Below are 21154 nucleotides of genomic sequence, written 5' to 3' on the forward strand. Positions count from 1 at the left end.
ACATCGTTTTCAAAGCTAACCCCCCCACACCCCAAGTTGTAGTAGTCACAAAAAATACCTCCGTGGATGTGTCTAGTTCGGAGGGAAGGCTGTCTCTATGAAGAGCATTTTTTCTGTCAGAATGACTTAGCTTTATGAAATTGGTGCTGGTGGACCATTTTATATCCTGAGTGGAACTGTTGAACAGTGACAGAGTGACAGACCAGACAAGAATGATTGTTAGTAGTGTAAGATATTTTTGCCATACGTTGCAGCTAGCATGAGCGCCATGCAAAGGAACCTACTAGCGTTCAAGGTGGTCTGTGATTCACAGCTTTGCATTCTCCATTGAGCATTAGAGGAGCAATGCTTCCAGGGGCAATGGTCAGTGATTTGGTTTTCTCATGGTTCAGTTGAATTAATTATTTTGCTCAAATACTCGCAAGTTGTCGAGAGCCCATGCAGCCGCAGCCATACAGGGCGCCGCCATCTTAACCTCAGCAGTCTTGGACTACATCAGGTTCTGCACAGACAATGTCACCAGAACTCCAGCAAACCATTGAAAAGCTTGTGGAAGGAAACCCAAAAGGTTTGACCCAAATCATACAGTTCAAAGGCAATGCTGCCAAATCAAGTACTGACTGGCTGTATGTAAACATCTGGATTTAAAGACTTTCATTTAAAAATAAATAAATAAAAAACAAACTGACCTATTCTCTATTTATTGCAGAATTTAGTAAAGATAAATATTTTTTATGATTGTAACTGACCTAAAACTGGAGAATTTTGGTCTGCTTTAACTTCTTTCATCACAATTAAATGCAGACCCCAATACCTCCCACGTGAGTTTAACGCCATTCTACTCACTGCGGTTTACATAGCACCGGATGCTAACGCTAGCTCGGCCGTGGGACTCCTGCATGATACTATCAGCAACAACCAGAACAAGTACCCCGAGGCTGTTCACATCGTCTCTGGGGACTTTAATCATGCTGATCTGAAATCAGTCCTCCCCAAATTCCATCAACACGTAAAGTGCACAACCAGGGGTGATAAAACTCTGGACAAGCTGTACACAAACATCAGACAAGCATACAGGGCTAAACCCTTCGCACACCTTGGCCAGTCTGATCATGTGTCCCTGCTACTGATCCCTGCTTACACTCCCCTGCGGAAACGTGTCCCCAGTACAACCCGGACTGTCACCATCTGGCCTGAGGATGCCTCTCACCAACTACAGGACTGCTTCCAGAGAACTGACTGGGAGGTTTTTGCACATCAGGACCTGGAGAACTACACCTCAGCAGTCTTGGACTACATCAGGTTCTGCACAGACAATGTCACCAGGAACAAACTCATCAGGATCTATCCGAATAGGGAACCCTGGATGACTAAGGAGGTCCAGGGCCTCTTGAAAGCCAGGAATGCTGCTTTCAGGTCCGGGGACAAAGCACTTTACAGTTCTGCCAGAGCCAACCTGAGAAGAGGCATCTGCCAAGCTAAGGCATCATACAGAGGGAGAATAGAGAAGCAGCACCAGGCAGGTGTGGCAGGGTGTTCAGCACATTACAAACTACAGATCCAGCAACCAGCCATGCACGGAGGGAACCACTTCCCTGGCAGAGGAGATGAATATCTTATTTGCCCGCTTTGAGGCGACACCTACCACAGCTCCATCACAGCTGCCTGTCCACAGCAGCTCTGCTCTCACAGTAGAGGAGTGTGAGGTGAGGCAGGTGATGAGGAAGGTGAACCCAAGGAAGGCTGCAGGACCTGACGGTGTGTCGGGACGGGTGCTTAAAGACTGTGCAGACCAACTGGCTGGAATCTTCACAAAGATTTTTAACCAGTCCCTGTCTCAAGCCACTGTCCCTCCCTGCCTAAAGTCCTCTACCATTGTCCCCCTGCCGAAAAGAACCAACATCAACACCCTGAACGACTACCGTCCAGTGGCACTCACACCGATCATCATGAAGTGCTTCGAGAGACTGGTGCGGAGTCACATCCTCGCTGGCCTGCCTGCTGAGCTGGACCCTCTCCAATTTGCCTACAAAGCAAAGAGGTCCACAGAGGACGCTGTATCCACAGCACTTCATGCTGCCCTGACCCACTTAGAGAAGCAGGGGAGCTACGTCAGAATGCTCTTTGTGGACTTCAGCTCAGCATTTAATACTATACTTCCCCAACGTCTGGTGTCCAAGCTAGCAAACCTTAGGCTCCCATCAGCCACCTGCAGTTGGATCCTGGACTTCCTGACAGGTCGCTCCCAGAGGGTCAGACTGGGCCCCCACACCTCCACTGCTCTGAGCCTGAACACCGGATCGCCACAGGGTTGCGTGCTCAGTCCACTTCTCTACACCCTCTACACTCATGACTGTGTCTCCAACCACCTCAGCAACAAGATCATAAAGTTTGCAGATGACACGACTGTTGTTGGTCTCATCTCAGGCGGGAAGGGGGAGCTGGAGTACAGGGATGAGGTGAAGCGGCTGTCAGAGTGGTGCAAAGTCAATAACCTGCTCCTCAACACCTCCAAAACAAAGGAGCTGGTGATCGACTTCAGGAAGAACAAAACGGACATCCAGCCTCTCACCATCAGTGGGACCTGTGTGGAGAGGGTCCCAGTGTTCAGGTTTCTGGGCATGGAGTTGGAGGACAAGCTAACCTGGAGCACCAACACCAAGGAGCTGTTGAAAAAGGCACAGCAGAGACTGTACTTTCTGAGAATACTCAAGAAGAACCGTCTCCCCTCAGACCTGCTGCAGGCCTTCTATCACTGCTCCATAGAGAGTGTGCTCACGTACAGTCTGTGTGTCTGGTACGGCAGTAGCACATCCGCGGACAAGAAGGCGCTCCAGAGGGTTGTCAGGGCAGCAGAGAGAACCATAGGCTGCCCCCTCCCCACTATGGAACAGATTCACACTTCCAGGCTCCACAAGAAAATTTTGGACATTTTAAATGACTCTTCACACCCTGGCCATGGTCTCTTCCAGCTGCTGCCATCAGGCAAGAGATACAGAGCAATAAAAACCAGGACAAATCGCCTAAAAAACAGTTTTTACCCGATGGCAATCATGGCAATAAATTCAAAGGCATAAGAACTTCTGCTCTTGACACCACTTTGTTAAAAATGTAAATTCTGTTGCGACACCTCCAGGCGCTGCAACCATCTTCTGATGTCTATTTATTTCTCATTTTGTACTATTTATTTCTTTATCTTTGTATATTATGTATATACACATAACCTGCATCTTAACTCGAGTCGAGCAAATCTCAATCTCGTAATCTGTTGATGACAATGACAATAAATCTTATCTTATCTTATCTAATTCACACTGATATTCATTGTTTTGATGGCAAATGTAAGATATACGACTACATCTTTAAGCTTTTGTTATTGTTTTGTTTTTGTTCAGTCTTATATTACAAGATTAGTTTAAAATGAAGAACATTAATTTAGAACCATGTCTTTTGAAGCAGGTGATTACAGGGTTTCTGTGTTTTTCCATTTGTTGGAGGTGTAGTATATAATAATAGAAACGTAAATTGAATGGATTACATCCACCATTTAATGAGCAGAACTTAGTAAAACTGGACAAGCAGGAGATAAGGCTTCGCATGATGAGTTGCTCATGGCTTTCTACACACAGACTGGCCAAAAAGCTGTTGTCTATGAAGAAGAGTGCGACTGCTTGGAGAAGCGGTTTCACATTTATTCCGACACAATAGCAACCAGAGTTGGAGACGAGCGGTGGAGAATTCACTCAGACACAGAGTGAATTGAAGATATTTGTGTTGAAAACACAAATGAATGATGCCTTTGGAAAATCTGATCTCTGTTTTGTCATTGCAGTTTTGCAGCTGTTTTTCTGGTGTCCTGTGGATGTGGTCTCATTCAAAGTCTGCGTTCTTTGATAAAAGATTAAAGTAATTTCCCTGATGGAAAATAACAAAGCCAAATTTACCCTTTTAAGTTAAGCCATTGTTTGATTATGCTGACACTGATGAAGATGACACTAGAGAATGTTGTACTTATGTTTCTGATGCTAATGAAACCCATTTTGTCATGAAGTGCGGGTGGTGTTGGTGGTGAGGCAGATGCAGCGGACCCAGGTTAGATGAATTATGATGATTTAATGATGAAAACCAGGCAAAACTACGAACAGCAGGCACAGGGAAACACTGAGGACGACTAGACTGGACATTGACGAAACAATGACGAGGACCCGACGAGGAACAAGGAACACAGGTGGAGTTAAATACACTGGAGGGTAATCACAGAAACGAGACACACCTGGGAACAATCAAAGGGAGGACAGGACAACGAAGAGACTAAGGACACAGAAAACTCTAAATAAACACAGAAAAACACAGATCCTGACAGTACCCCCCCCTCAAGGGCGGCTACCAGACGCCCAAAAAAAACAACACAACAAGGGTGGGCGGAGGGGCGCCGGATGGGGGGCCAGAGTCCAGAAAAAACAAAAACACAACAAGGGTGGGCGGAGGGGCGCTGGACGGGGGGCCAGAGTCCAGAAAAACAAAAAACTACCCACCATCGTGGGCGGAAACACAAGAAGGGCCAAGAGTCCATAAACAAACAAAAAACTACCCACAGGGTGGGCGGAGGCAAAGGAGGCAGGAACCACGGAGGTGGTCCGGCGGTCGTCCGCGGCGGCGGGAACCACGGAGGCGGTCCGGCGGCCGTCCGCGGCGCTGGAGGCGGGAACCACGGAGGCGGTCCGGCGGCCGTCCGCGGCGCTGGAGGCGGGAACCACGGAGGCGGTCCGGCGGCCGTCCGCGGCGCTGGAGGCGGGAACCACGGAGGCGGTCCGGCGGCCGTCCGCGGCGCTGGAGGCGGGAACCACGGAGGCGGGAACCCCGGAGGCGGGAACCATGGAGGCGGTCCGGCGGCCGTCCGCGGCGCTGGAGGCGGGAACCCCGGAGGCGGGACCCCAGGAGGCGGTCCAGCGGCCATCCGCGGCCCTGGAGGTGGCGATGATGAGCCCCGGGGGCCGCCCACAGACGGCGATGACGAGCCCCTCGAGGTAGGGTCTCTGGTGGAGCACAGGGGGTCTCGGTCGGCGCACAAGGGGTCTCGGTCGGAACGCTGGGAGTCTCGGTCGGAACGCTGGGAGTCTCGGTCGGAACGCTGGGAGTCTCAGTCGGAGCACAGGGGGTCTCGGTCGGAGCACAGGGGGTCTCGGTCTCGGGTGGAACACTGGGGTCTCGGTCTCGGGTGGAACACTGGGGGTCTCGGTCTCGGGTGGAACACTGGGGGTCTCGGTCTCGGGTGGAACACTGGGGGTCTCGGTCTCGGGTGGAACGCTGGGGGTCTCGGTCTCGGGTGGAACGCTGGAGGTCAGGGTCTCAGGAGGAACGCAGAAGGTCAGGGTCTCAGGAGGAACGCAGAAGGTCAGGGTCTCAGGAGGAACGCAGAAGGTCAGGGTCTCAGGAGGAACGCAGAAGGTCAGGGTCTCAGGAGGAACGCAGAAGGTCAGGGTCTCAGGAGGAACGCAGAAGGTCAGGGTCTCAGGAGGAACGCAGAAGGTCAGGGTCTCAGGAGGAACGCAGAAGGTCAGGGTCTCAGGAGGAACGCAGAAGGTCAGGGTCTCAGGAGGAACGCAGAAGGTCAGGGTCTCAGGAGGAACGCAGAGAGTCTGAGTCGGAACGCAGGGAGTCTCGGAAGGAACGCTGGGAGTCTCTGGAAGAACGCAGGGGGTCTGGGTCTTGGAAGGAACACTGGGAGTCTCGGAAGGAACACTGGGAGTCTCGGAAGGAACACTGGGAGTCTCGGAAGGTGCGCCGGCTGGAACGCCGGCTGATTCGGCCTCGGGTGCGCCGGCTGGAACGCCGGCTGATTCGGCCTCGGGTGCGCCGGCTGGAACGCCGGCTGATTCGGCCTCGGGTGCGCCGGCTGGAACGCCGGCTGATTCGGCCTCGGGTGCACCGGCTGGAACGCCGGCTGATTCGGCCTCGGGTGCGCCGGCTGGAACGCCGGCAGAAACGGCCTCGGGTGCGCCGGCTGGAACGCCGGCAGAAACGGCCTCGGGTGCGCCGGCTGGAACGCCGGCAGAAACGGCCTCGGGTGCGCCGGCTGGAGGTGAGCCGGAGCGGAGCCTCGGGGCCGGTTGCGGGGGCGAGCCGGAGCGGAGCCTCGGGGCCGGTTGCGGGGGCGAGCCGGAGCGAAGCCTTGGAACCGGCCGCGGGGGCGAGCCGCAGCGAAGCCTTGGAACCGGCCGCGGGGGCGAGCCGCAGCGAAGCCTTGGAAACGGCTGCGGAGGTGACAGCTCCGGAAGGCGACGAGGGGCCGGGTCCACCGGCGGCTCACGTCGCTGTCTCCGAGCGGGCAGCGGAGGTAGCGGCTCCGGAAAGCGACGAGGGGCCGGGTCTGCCGGCGGCTCACGTCGCCGTCTCCGGGCTGACAGCGGAGGTGACGGATCCGGAAGGCGACGAGGGGCCGGGTCCACCGGCGGCTCACGTCGCTGTCTCCGGGCTGACCGTGGGGGTGGCGGCTCCGGAAAGCGACGAGGGGCCGGGTCTGCCGGCGGCTCACGTCGCTGTCTCCGGGCAGACAGCGGAGGAAGTGGCTCCGGAAAGCGACGAGGGGCCGGCTCCACCGGCGGCTCAGGTCGCTGGCTTCCCGGACGGAGGTATCGACGGGGACCGTATCCGGGGGGTGCCAACACCAGTCTCGTCCCCCGGAAAAGCTCCCGCTGCAAGTCGGCAAGAGCTTCAGCCAGCTCCCTGTCCTCCCTGCCGGACCTCCGCCTCGGGCCGCTCTGCCCTCTAGGAGGCAACCTCGCTCCAGCTGGGTCCATTTTAAAGCTAGCCTCACCGTTCGGTTTGGTCGGGTCCTACTGTCATGAAGTGCGGGTGGTGTTGGTGGTGAGGCAGATGCAGCGGACCCAGGTTAGATGAATTATGATGATTTAATGATGAAAACCAGGCAAAACTACGAACAGCAGGCACAGGGAAACACTGAGGACGACTAGACTGGACATTGACGAAACAATGACGAGGACCCGACGAGGAACAAGGAACACAGGTGGAGTTAAATACACTGGAGGGTAATCACAGAAACGAGACACACCTGGGAACAATCAAAGGGAGGACAGGACAACGAAGAGACTAAGGACACAGAAAACTCTAAATAAACACAGAAAAACACAGATCCTGACACATTTTGATGAAGCAATGTCTGCCTTGAAAAACCTGCAACAGGCCATGTCACAGGATGCAGTTCCCTCACGAGGAGATTTTTTCTTGGCTCATATCTGGACCATTTTGTATTTTTACTGCCTGCATAATTCCATGTTTAAAATCAATGATAGCCAAAACTGTTGGAAATGTTGTGTATCAGTATCAACTTGTTGCCTCCATCTCTGAGGGAAACTCCGATGTCTAACGTTGTGACGGATACATTGAAAATGTGCCAGCAAGAAATGTATTTCTGATGTCTGTGTTAGACTTCATAAATAATAATATGAAAAACAGGAGGAAATGTTAGAAAAATGAACTAAGTTCATTTACTGGTGACTTTATTTGAAAGGTTATGTTTTCATATTATTTTGTGTGTTGTTTACTTGACTCCTTTTCTTCTGTGATACACTATTAACCATTTTTAGGATGTTTGCCTGGAGGCTAGAGACGTTTGCACATTCCTGTGTTGTCAGCTTTCTGTGGGGCTGATTGGTTGTGGTCAGCCTCATGCCCTTGTAAGGGCATGTCCACAGAAGTTTCCAGAACATCCTGTAGTAAAGGTCATTGGTCAAATTCTTTGTGTGACTATGTGAAAAAGCCCAACCTCCTTTTTCTATACATAATAAAGAGCAATGCAGAGAAAGAGCTGGCAGAGTTGATCACAGACAGTGTTTGATGGCGGTTCTCTGCGTCTGTTTTCAGCTCTCCTCTTCTGCAGAAAAGTAATTTGTGTCTCTGGTTGATTCTTTGCAGGTTAGGACCTAAAATAAACCTAACACACCCTTTTCTAATAGTATGTAATAATGCAATATTAGACATATGTTATTCCAGCTGTGAAACAGTCATGCCATACACAATACTCTGCCATCATTTTTTCTTCCAGAAGAAATCTCAACAGCTCAACATTTCAGGCAGTTTCAGCTTCTTCTGTCTTCAGTAAACTGCTGATAATGCAAGTTTAACACTTCCAGCTGATTCTCCTCATTAAAAGTTCAATGCTCTAATTGTTGACCTGGATTAACTGGGTAAGCTGTCAGATTATATTGACTGCATTTAACAGTGCTTGCTCTGTTTTTGCTGAGGATTTGTTTTGCCACCCTCCCCACTGACACTATGGCTGATAACTTTCTTGCGCTGCTCCATATCTTGTTGTCAAACACGAGCCCCTCTGTGTGTGGAATACGTAATGTGAATATTAACAGCCCCTGAACCAGCTCTGCCTTTGAACATGGCATTGATCTTCAGTCTGAGATGAGCCTGTCACTCAGCTCTTAATATGGAGAGTTTTATCTCTGATCAGAAATACATTCTGTTTGATTTGGCTCTTCTATCTGCAGCTCAGAGGCTTATTTAATGATCAGTATCCTCTGATTTTTCTTTCATTTTCATCTGGTCTCTCTCCCTCTCTGTCTGTTGATCTTTTATGTGCTTTAACAAATTGTGAGTGTCTGCTCTGAGCTTTGGTCCAAGTTGAAACCACAAACACCACGGAACTTGTTACCTCACTGAAATGAAGACGATTGCTGTCTGTAATGAGAGCGTGTCAGGTCACAGGCTGAATTGAGACATTTTGTCCAAGAGACTGTGAATACAATACTACTATCATTCACTTCAGATGTGGAGAGTAAATCCCAGGATTCTTATAATTGTCTAGAAAAATCTGTGATCTTTAGATGTATATTACAGGTCTGGAGAAATATGACAAAAATTGTCTAGACTTTCAGCTTGTTTCTTTCATGTGTTTGTTCACCTGTCCAATTTTCCATCAGGCCACCAGTCCATCTGGTTGTGAATCAGGTCATCCATCCATCCATTCATCTGTCCATCAGTCTTTCTCTAAATTCACCATGAACATCATGAAAGTCTGATATTTTTGGGTTTATTCACTGTCTACATTTTGTGTGTATGTTAGAAATGGCTCCTTACTGATTTGCTTAGCCAGTTTTAGTAAACCGGTATAATCATTTCACTAAAAGGCACATAGTGTTTGTGGTTATTTTTGGGACTTGTGGCCTTTTATTGACAATTACCAGACGGGACACGCTCTACCTCTATACCACGTATTGCCTGTAGTCATTATTACTTTCAAAGTCAATTAGGAGGAAAAAAAAAGATTAGCACATTTTCTATTTTAAGTAGCTTTTAGTGTAGTATGTTTTTTGAACACTCTCACATCACTAAATAAAATGTTAAGGTGAAAACTGCACCTTAACATTTTATTTAGTTTTTCTGCAACAGCCATCTGAGATGGCAGGCCATTGTTGAAGTCACACAAACACAGTCATACATTCTGGGCCAAACTTCAGACACACCAGGGCTAAACACTCAGATCTTTGTAAATTTGAGCCTGAAAAAGTATGGCATTTCAACAAAGTATGTGCAGGTACAGTTCATGGACACCAAGGTAGTTTTATTTGCCCATTCAGGCTGGCAGAATAGCAAAACAGTTGAAATAAAGTCATCCATCCTGTGTGCCATCAATTATTATAACAGAGCTCTGGGCTTTATTAGTGAGGACTATGTTCCCAGTGAGACCAGATGTCTCGTATGAAAGGTCAAACCTATTGAGTGGACCTGCGTCACACATGTGAGGCGCCAGCTAGCTTGCTGGAATAACCGTTCAATTTGAAGATAAATTAATGACCAGATGGATTTATGGATTACATACTTGGTCATCAGCTAGAAAATGAGAACTTCATCCGAATGCCCTGAGCAGAGACTGTACTGCTGTTTGTCACTGTTACATCATTGATCCCTGCTGCTCTCAGACACCATCAATCTGCTGTTTGAAGGTTTGCGTTGATCTTCTGTTCAAATCCTAAACCAATATCTTAGATTACAGGGAGAATTAAATAGTTCCCCCAACTGAATGACTTCAGGGTTAGTGAGATACCTGCTTTTGTCTCTTTGCAATTTCCCACTGTAGGTAATCATGAATAACAAAAGCTCTTCAGTATATATATTCACAGTTCACATCTTGGTGTTTTACCTAAAGTGATTCGAATTTGGCTTTCAGACGAGTTACATTAAACTGACTGAAACATACTTAATAAATATAGTATAGTCCAATCAAATGTGTGTTTTCTAAGGGGCAGTTTTTTCGTCAACATCAGTAAATTGTCACCATGACTTTCTAAATATCAGCCAATGGCGTGTCTAATTTCTCAACCACATGGTTGAGTAATTAGACATTTCTCAACCATGTGGTTGAGACATAGCAATTAGACATAGCAAACTCACATATTAAAATTACATAATTTTAATATGTGAGTTTTTCTAATATCAGAAGCTAATTAGCACAAGTGACAATAATATATGCATGTTGCAAAATTATTACACAAGGTGTCAGATGGAGTGCATTATTGTCTTTTGTTCAACAGTCACATTCCTCCTGCCAACCCTCATTACATCCAACTATAATGGGGAAAAACGTTGAATATTTCAGTGTTTTACATATTGGACCTCACATGCACATTCCACTCCAGAAATGTCTCTAGGTAGTGATGATTCTCGCTCTGTCTTCCGATCCAAAAACATGGTTTTGGTTGGATTAGAACATCTGATCTATACTCCAATCTAGAAGGTGGCAGTAATGCACCTTTAGTTGTTTGCAAACCACTATAAAAATACTAGTAGAAGACTAAGACGAAGTCAGAGTTTTGAAAGCCCAAGAGTGAGTGTTGGGAAAATTAGTATCTAAGTTCATTTAAATAATGAGTTTATCTGAAAGGTTATATTTTCATATTATTATTCTTTTGTGTTTTTTGCTAGGCTCCTTTTCTTTCTGTGGCTGATGATTAACTGTTCCAGGAAATGGGGACAGAGGCGACCAGAAGCTTGTGACTCGCTGAGATGATATCCGCAGAGAGACACAAGAAACAAGGCCATGTCAATGTCACACTCAGACTTAAAGAAAAGAGCTTGTATTTAAATGCTGTGTAATCAATTAGGACACGTTTCAGCTGTTTAGAGCTACAATGTTCATGTGATTAGGTCATACTCTGTTTCAATAAAGGGTAGTTGAGGACTGAGAACTGGCGGAGTTGATGGCGGCTCTCCGTGTCTGGCTTCTCTCCCCTCTTCTGCAGAAAAGCAACTTGTGTTCTTGGTTGATTCCTTGCAGGTAGGAAGGAATCTGCAAGGATCGTTCCTTCTTTGCCTGATCACAATCACTTCCACGTTTTTGTCTTTCAGATTTCCCTGTCTTACCTTGCCCACTTTGGATATCCCACTGGTTTTTGTTATCTGGACAACAACTCTGTTTCTGCCCCTCGACTTCTGCTTCCTGCCTCATCCCTGGGCCTGTCCGTCTGAGACTAACCCCATGTGCCTGACCTTTGTATGTCTCCAGATTCTCACCTGACCCTCGGATAAGTTTGCCTAATTCTGCTTCCCTGGTTCTGACCGCTTTGACTCCCTGACCTCCGAGTTCTGTTTGTTCCCTGTGATTAGCCCGCTGTGTGTTACCAGTGTTATTGCTGTGGACCAGTTTTTGCCACTCTGCAGAGTCCAGGTCACAGCAACTAGGACCCAGGCACAGCCCCTCACTACCCTTTGCTCACCATAGTCTCACAGAGGAACAAAGACTCTGTGCTGCCTGCTCCCTAAAGATTTTGAGGTTAGTGGTTTTCCTTTAGAGCTCATGACTACATCAAGAGTATTCAAGACACTAACCAGTTTATTTGTCGTTAGTGGTTCCTAGTCCCACTGTTGATGATCTCATTCAAATTCTCAATAAACCATTCAATGCTTTAAATTTGTGTTTCAGCTGAAATTTCAGGTCCTGCCTTGTTGAAGTTTTGGTTGGTTATGAATTAAACAAAAAAAACTACTAAAAATGTCAGAGGTAGCTAATAAGTGTATTTGTTCTCACCTTGTCTTTGACATTAATATTATTAATCAATAATTTAGACTGGACATTTCAGGATGAAGGCACAGTTGCTCTGGTTGCTGATGTGGATGAAGCTTTTTCTGGAGCTGCTTTCTCACTACACTGTATTTACACCCTCTCCATCCATACCAAACGTATGCATTTGATTTGCCTTATCATAATTGGTTTGAGTTCTATTATGTGACTCTAATCACATAGTTCGAGTTACAAAATTTAAATCAATTGGTGCCGTCAATTTTCCTAAATGATTTGAGTTAACTTGTTGGGTTTTACAGTCAGGTCTGAGTTCAGAAATTTGAAAAGATGAAGCTACAGCGGCTTTTGGAAAAAGCAAAGATGCTCTTTGTATGAGGCTTTTGACTCAGTATAATAAGATTATGTGTCGACAATGTCTCTATTTTTATGGTCCTCCACCGCTTTGAGGTAAAGTGTGAGAGTATTACTTTTTTCCTGTGGTACTCTAAGAATTTCAAATTCCTAGATATCCAAATATTTGTGTTCTTAGGCTCTGCATCAAAGAGATACTTGGTTTGTGGAACTGATTTCCTTTAGTTTTGTGAAAGAGCAAAAGGAGATGAAACACATGACTACTGATCAAACATGCATTACACCACACAAGTAAAACACCATAAATTGTGAAATAAATTAGCATGTTCTTTTTAAAATGACTACTTGAATGTTTTCTGACAGCAGGCAGTTGCTGCCTGCAGACTCCATAAAGTTAAGGAACATTAGGATATTTGCAGTGTAAGGGAATACATCCTGCATAGTCACTTTCCTTCTATATTTTTCTTGTATTTTAACTCACCCTGACGCTAAAATATGACATTAAAGTTGACAATGACATTTTGTGACATTTCATCTAATAAAAGTTCCTTCTAGTTGAAATGTGCATGCTTCAGCTATTAAAAATTTGAAGGAGTTTTAAACTCTACAATTGAAACTCTCCAGGCTGATCATATTTGCTAAGATCAGCATCATTAAATGCATGAAATTACCATTCTATTGCACCAAAATCAAGAATATATTTTGTCATTGCTTTTACAATGCATTGTAAAAAAAAAAAAATGTAAAGGTAAATTTGGCTTTGGAAAGTTGTTGATTTCAGTTCATCACAAGGTGACACCAAGCATACTGTTAGTTTTTCAGACAAGAATGTGCTTAAAAACTAAATCTTTATTTTTTTCTTAAGTCAACATATGGTCTTTGCTATATATACAAGTTCAATTCAAGTCCATTAAACGTGCTTTAACTCAGAAAAACAGAAAAATCCATGAAGGTACGTGAAGATCTGAGATGAATTTTTTTTAATCAATTTTATTGAAGACTAAATGAATCACATTCATCTTCTTTTTGCCAACATCTAGAAGTGTACCAACACTGTCATTGTGAGATGACTGGCAGTAAGACTGGATATTGAGAAAAAAAAAACAAGAAACCACCAAGACACTTCCAATATTCATTGGCATTTACATATTCATTTCTGAAATATGTAAATGTTCAACAGCAGTGTCATAAAGTCTTCCAGTATTTCTTTGTATACTGTACATGAAAGGCTTCTTCTATTTCCAGTGGAGGTTCATCCATTCCATATGGCTGGCTGAGGGATAGCAAACGTCATGACCTGAGGACAGTAGTTGACCGTAAATCTGTCCCCAAAATCACCCCATTTCTGCATTTAATGACAAAAATACTTTCCCCCTTTAAGGACCATTGACATTGGATATGACAATAAAAAATCACTTTTCTGGATTATGGAGTTAAGTACTACTACTAAGTACTACTATCTAAAGACATCTTTATGTTTATGTTAGACAAAAATAACAAGCAAAAATTTATTTAAGAAATAAGCCCCAAGGTCCTTCATATTTACTCCAACATAGGTCAGGGGGTCCCTCACTGATCCATTATGTTAAAGCAGAAAGGCTCTGCTCAAATGACTCGCCTTCTTTCTTGTGTATGTCCTGGTTTTCATGCAACTCTTGGGAAGAGCAACATGACAACATTTAAGTCATTCAGCAGCAGAGGCTTTCAAAAAAAGCTGTATGGATGGATAAAGAGACTAGTAAAGAAAACCACAGGAGTGTGGGAAAACATACACACTGACACATTTGCAGAGGGCCGGGCATCCTCTGTGCTTTCTTACTATGGCTGATTGAGTACACAGAGTTGCTCCCTGAAGGGATAATTTTGTGCCTTTGTATTAGAATAATTGGCTTGGTGTGGAAATGACATGGGTCGAGGGCATGTACCCACAATGCAGCCTGATGCATTACCACTGAAAGCCTAGAAAGTTCATAGAATATGTGGAGCTGGGCTAAATATCTGTAGGGTTCTGTGAGACATTTCCACTGGGGAGCATTACATACAAAACATACATTTTGGATATTGTAATATTTATTAAGTTACTTTAATATTTTGATCTTTTCAGTTTAGTGGGATTTACAGTGGTGGTCACGCATAAGTGTTTTTAAATGAAGGAGTTTATTAATAAGGTGTTTGTTCCTTTTTTTAGCCGGTGAAGTTGTAATGCATTTTCTGTGTTGTTTGAACAGCTAACTGTACAGATGGGGGGGGATCTGTACAGTCGCTTGAAAATCACATGTGGGACAGAAGATCAGTTGTCAGAAAGGAGTAACCCAGTTGGTTAATAATCTTAGATGTATTACATACAAATAATTTTGGTAATTATAACTGGCCTAAAACAAGACAAGTTTGGTCTGATTCGACTTCAGACTGAGGCAAAAAGGTGTATATGCCTTTTTGATCAGTTTATGTATTTGCCTTGTTCCAACTGTATTTATGATGACTTGTCCCAATTTTATTTCACAAATGTAACTTGAATTCTGTCCCTGGAGGCAGATTGCAGTATTGCACAGTTCCTTTGAAAAAGTAATCTGACTACTGATTAATGAACAATCCTTTAGAAGGTAACTTAGGGTGCATTCACACTAACTCAAAATAGTGATGGTATGTCCATCTAGTAACCATCCATTTATCTCCTACTTCCAGAGGTTGTTCATGTTTGTGTTGTTGGCTGCTTGGTATGTACTTTGCCAGACAGCAGTGCAAAGGTGTGGTGCATTGCACAATTTCATTTGTGAATTGGGGTTTAATATCCCCACTGCTTGTCACAGAATGGACTTTTTTTCTTACACCCTTTGGGGTGTTGAGGGCTTCTGTTGCCTATCTTCAGCGGTCAACGGATGAGAGGCGGAGTCACCCGGGACAGGTCTCCAGTCCATCTCAGGGCAACACAGAGACAGACAGGACAAACAATAACGCAAACTCTCACACCTAGGGAGAATTTAGACAGACAGACCCAGAGTACCCAGAGAGAACCCACCATTCACACGGAGAACATGCAAACTCCATGCAGAAAGACCCTGGGCCTGGAATCGAATCCAGGATCTTCTTGGTGCAACAGTGCTACCAACTGCGCCACTGTGCAGCCTGCATTGACTTTCATTCATTTTTCATTCATTTCTGTAGCCTAACCCTAACTGTAGACCTAACCATTAACAGTACATGCGTAATCCTAAATTGACTCAGTTCACAGTCCTAAACCTAGCCACTTACCCACAAACCCACAAACAATATTTCTTCTTATGGGATCCAGGTTCTACACACACACACACAGTTTGTTTCTGTTACCCAAAAGCTACAGTATGTCCTAATGTTATTCACTTAGCCATTGATTTCTCTGCTAAAACAGACTTGTATTTCCATTTTTCATTTGTGTTTTGATGCCAAATAAAACTGCATTCAGGATTAAAACATCTCCCTAAGCACGAACTGGAATAAAGAATTACCAATAAATTATTGCAGAAGCTTAACTTCATTCTGAAACATTGTTTACTTGTGGTCCAGTAATCACTTAATTTCCCACAGTGGATTTTATAGATGAAAGCCTTCTCACTTTGTCCTCAAACACTTTTGACAAAATCTCAGCAGAGAGATGGAACAGCACTTGTCCGTGAAAAGCCAGTGTGGGCATATTAAACAGCAATTGGGCTGCATCGTACTTTTGTCTGCTTGCTGATGGAGGATGGTAGCAAGACGAGATGTGAAGGTTAAAGATAAAAATGGTTAAACACTGCTTATAATTTGAGGAAGTAATTTGGTTATGAATGTTCATAATAACATTCCGGCATTGAACCAAGCCGTAGAAATATTTTTGATGTCTGTGCTACAATGGCAAATTAACTTTCTCTGAAGGAAGAAAGAGAATCAGTAAATGATTCTTTGCCTATCATTGCTAATGCTTGATGGGGTCTGTTGCTGCTAATGGTGTCCCAACCGAGAGTTTATAATAGAAAGTCGGGCTGGTTAGTATGACATTTCTCATATGATGAAACCATTATTTCATTTTATGCATTTGCTCATGTTATTTTAGCCATTATAGTACGTTAGATGTTTTTCTGGGTTCTTTTGTGACCTCCTTGGTGACTCATCAATATGTTCTTGAAGTTTTTTGATAAACCAGCCACTCCTGGAAAGCCTCACCACTGTAAAAACCATCTGTAGATATAAGTTGTCACTCTAATTCACTCTAGTCAGAAAACCTTTCAAATTGCTTTGTAACCCTTCCTAGGTAGACAGATGTCAAGAATTCTTCTTCTTTTCTGATCTTGAATATCTTTAGATCAGGGCATTTAGCCTACTTCACGTTGTTAGACAGGTCCTGTTTAAAGTGAGTTCTTGTTCCATCTGCAGTCTGAATTGGAAAATTCTCACTTCCCATTCGGAAAACACAGCTGGAACTCTCTTCTGAAGTCTGATTTCACTGGGAAAGAGTGCAACAGAGCAACTCCAATTACCCCTAGTTACAACTTGCAGGGCAACTTTGTGTTTCAATATGGCTGCTGCTCGCATCAACAGTAGTAAGTTGTGGTGGAAACATGTTTACTTCGCAAAACAAATTTGTAAGAGTGTGTTTAAAATCAGTGTTTCATGTAGCTACATGACCCTCCAGGATGTGGCTGTTTTTCTGTGATATGTACTAATTTTGCAATTCATCTTTCAAAAAGTTGTGGTCAAAGCTGCAATTTCTTTTAGGCTTTATTTTTTCCATAACATGGTCTAACAAGAAAGTTGAAATCGCTGTATGTTGTTGAAATAGCACCCTAAAAAAGTTATTGTAAATGTTTTTGTGCCTGAAAAAAGATTTAGGGAAAGAGAAAGTGAGTGAAGGGTGGAGTCGAGTTGGGGGACCAGGTGGAACCTCCACCTATGCTCTACTTGAGTCAATTTTTTTTGCCCATACTACATTATCAACACAGTTATGTTTACACTACTGATACGTTGAAGGGATGCACAATATCCTGAAAGATATGCTGATAAATATTATCAACCAAACTGTGATTGCTTTGGTGTGGTGATGTAACAAAAAACAGCTCAATTCGCCCCAGGCTCTCCTATGCACAGTGCACTTCAACACCCATTTGTTTTGACTGTAATGGTATGAAGGAAATTTATTATGCGGTTCATTTGTAAATCTACACTTGTGCTTTGTAAGAATCAGCTGCAATGCTGCAGCGCAACCCACTGAGTTCCATCAATCTCGACTCTGCTCAATGCACTTCACCACCATTTCAACATTTCAACATTTCAGGGAGGATGTCCAATAAAAGAAAGGCTGTTTGTTTCCATGCATCATGCCAGTCAAATTAAAACCCCGGACATTTTTATCAATCAATTAAATTCCGGTTAAAAGTTGACATGTAAGAAGACGTTGGTCAGATTACTACTTGTTAAAATGAGTAGAGCAAGGGTGTAACTTTGTGTTGCAAGTTCGTGGGGACGAAGAGGAGCGGGAGGGGTGCTGATGCACCCACAATTACTGGAAGGCCTTTTCTTTTCTAGTGCTAAGAATAATGCCAAAACTTACATGTGAATGCCAGACAGTCTTACTCAATAAATTAGGATATACGTCCTGATCAGGCTTGTCAGATTAATAGCACCTTTCTAAAATAATCTTTTAGGAGGTATTAAAGATATTACGAAATATAAATATGTTAAAACATACAGTACGTAATCTAATTAATCTATATAATGTCTTTCACTTGGTGATGGAACTGCTGACAAAGGAACTTTTCAGTTATATTGTAATTTATAGAATCAGCCTGTATTTACTGAATGCTTGCCTACAAAACAGTTTCACAATTCAGTAATATTTTTATGAGGAATTATCACATAGTTGCCTTTTACTGTCTGATTTTATCAAGTGTTGAAAACATCAACAACATGAGATTCGGGCGTGCTGTGGGGATAGCGCAACCCACGTTTGGAGGCCTTGAGTCCTCGACACGGCTGTCGTGGGTTTGATTCCCGGACCCAGCGATACTTGCCGCATGTCTTCTCCCCTCTCCTTCCCCCTTTCCTGTCAGCCTACTTTCATATAAGGGACACTAGAGCCCACAAAAGAACCCCTGGAGGGGAGTGTGATGGACCGAGTTAAAAACAGGAGGAGTCACAGGACATATTAGAAAAATAGGGTTTTTATTTTAACCCAAAGATTATAAATAACAAAAGATAAACTGAGCTCATAAAAGAGGTCAAAGAAACAAAACTGAACTCAGGCAAAAAATGTAAACAAACTGGCTGCACAAACAAACATAACTGACCTAACAAAGAAATGACACACAGGGGTTTATATACTGGCTGATCAGACCAATTAAGACACAACAGGGTAACTAAACAGAATACAATTACAAATAACACAAAAACAAATAACAGTACAGCTAAGTTTGGCTAAACTAAAGACCCAAAGATGAAAATCAAAAATATTAAACTTTAAATACTATTATTTACTTAAATACAAAACTTATCGAAACAAAGAAACTACAATTTCCCCCTGCCAGCAGGAACTAGTGGTGCAGTCCAATCAGCATTTAAGCCTGCTGAGCCTTGACCCCCATCTTTTGTCTGGCAAACTCCAAGGCAGGTAAGTACCGGTGGGAAAACAAACAGAATTAATCTTAAGCAAACAAAATTAACTTTAAGTTGATATAAATACATATGCTAACTAAATGTGCGCACTAACAAATAGAACAAATGCATTCAAATCAACTAATAAATGTTTTTATTGAAACTAAAGTGTTGTTGTGTTATATGAAAAAATAAACTGTGCATAAAAAAGAGCTACCGACATCAGAGTGTGGCCATGGATTTGGCCATCACAGGGAGGAAAAAAAAAAACATTAGATTAAATAACAATCAAAATGTTATTAAACATTTCAAAAACAGAGTAAGTAACTTCTGTGTAAACCAAATGAATCCTTGTCAGTACAAACTTTGTATTTTTCAATTATGAGATTCTGATTTTACAGCTGTTCCTCAGTTGGTTGGCAAAACCTTTTGTCCTGCTGAATTACACATAGCACATCAGATATAATGTGTCTTTAATATAGCAAATATTAAAGACGCAAAATCTTTTTTGGGTGTAGTTGGGGCAGTTGGTGAGTAGAGTGACCATCGATATTGTAATGACGTCAACACCGGAGATGTAGTCCCGCCAACAGGGTTTATTAGAAATAGGTACAAGCTGCTATTCCTGAGGCTGCAGCTCACGCCTCTAACAAACGGGCACCCTCAACTGTTAGCTTCATTGCTAACTCCCCTCTGAACTCTCCTCCACTTCCGGTCCTGGTACTCCCGCTCCACCGATCCCCCGCCCACATGACAGGCCTATCACATGAGAGTGGGAGCCAGCAGAGTCAGACAGGGAAAGCCCATAACACTAACAGAAAGGATCACAATGCAACTTATAACAAATACAAATAACCATATGAACCCCAGCAGAACTAAAACACAGAATCGTTACAATATTACTGGATTCTATAAAATGTGGCTTAAAGCTGAGATGCTGATGTTTTGATATGTGAAATATATATTATCTCTGCTAATAAATCTATAGATTGGTTTCTGTCAGTTCTAGAAACAAGAGAGAACAAAGCGAATTTCTCTTTATAATGGTCCATAATTTAATTTTACTTAATAGGAGCCATGATTTAAAATTTAACAAACTTTGGCTCCTATATACTTTATGAAATATTTCATCTTATTTAATGATTGCTCTGAATATCGCCACGTTCTACTAACAAATTATGCAGTTTGTCCTGGGAAAAATGTAGAAAAATAGGTGATTGTATTATTATTTTTCTAGTTGACTAGAAACTAGTTGTCATAGCAACCAATAAACAACAGCCCCAGGAGCGAAGAGGAAAGATTACGTTCAAGTGCATCAGGAATTAACACAAAAAAACCCCACAACACCAAACAGAACATTCTGTCTGTTGCAGATTTATGTGTTTGAATGTCCATTTTGCGATCATTAGGAAGTGACGGGCTGCACAGTGCCGCAGTTGGTAGCACAGTTGCCTTACAGCAAGAAGGAGTTCGATTCCCGGTCTAGGATCTTTCTGCATGGAGTTTGCCTGTTCTCCCTGTTAGGGTAATTGGTCTCTAAATTAGTTGTGAGTGTGTCTGTATGGTTCTGTGTTGCCCTGCGACAGACTGGCGACCTGTCCAGGGTGTACCCCGCCTCTCGCCCAGAACGTTAGCTGGAGATAGGCACCAGCACCTTTTGAGTTTTTGCGGCGCCAGTGGCTCGTATTTTTTTTGCAACAGTAGGCAGACAGGAGGGCGGAGGACATGCAGCAAAGGTCTCCGGGAGCGGGAGTCGAACCAGCGACGTCCGCATCGAGGACTAAGGCCTCCAAACGTGGGGCGTGCTAACCCCCGGTTCCACCACAGCACGCCCGAGAAACCAACTTATGTTACAGTGGTACCTTCACACTACTTAATTAAGTTGATCCAACTCATGAAAATTAAGTTAGCTGAACAAACATGCTTCATGCTGAAAGAAAGCTATTTAATCGTGTGGAAATCCTTTCCATGATTTAATTACGTTAATTCAAAGACATTTTTTTAAGTTACACTGCATTTAAGTGTTTTAAGACAGGACTGGGTGAAAGGGTAGGAAGAACACTCAACAATTAGAAAAGGTACAACAGAACTGTATTTTCAAAACCCATCCACCTTACTGTATTTTCATGCTGTAGTTTTTACAGCCATTTG

General features: G+C 43.8%; 1 long non-coding RNA gene across 1 annotated transcript; it reads right to left on the minus strand.

Moving 5' to 3' along the window:
- Nucleotides 1-402: 402 nt before the first annotated feature.
- LOC116711414 (uncharacterized) lies at nucleotides 403-16144 on the minus strand. Its single transcript, XR_004337218.1, has 3 exons — nucleotides 16135-16144; nucleotides 9356-9359; nucleotides 403-475 (listed from the first exon to the last, which is right to left on the minus strand). It is a non-coding gene; the product is annotated as an uncharacterized LOC116711414 (long non-coding RNA).
- Nucleotides 16145-21154: the final 5010 nt, after the last annotated feature.

Source organism: Xiphophorus hellerii, chromosome 21 (assembly GCF_003331165.1).
Source record: "Xiphophorus hellerii strain 12219 chromosome 21, Xiphophorus_hellerii-4.1, whole genome shotgun sequence".
NCBI lineage: Eukaryota > Metazoa > Chordata > Actinopteri > Cyprinodontiformes > Poeciliidae > Xiphophorus > Xiphophorus hellerii.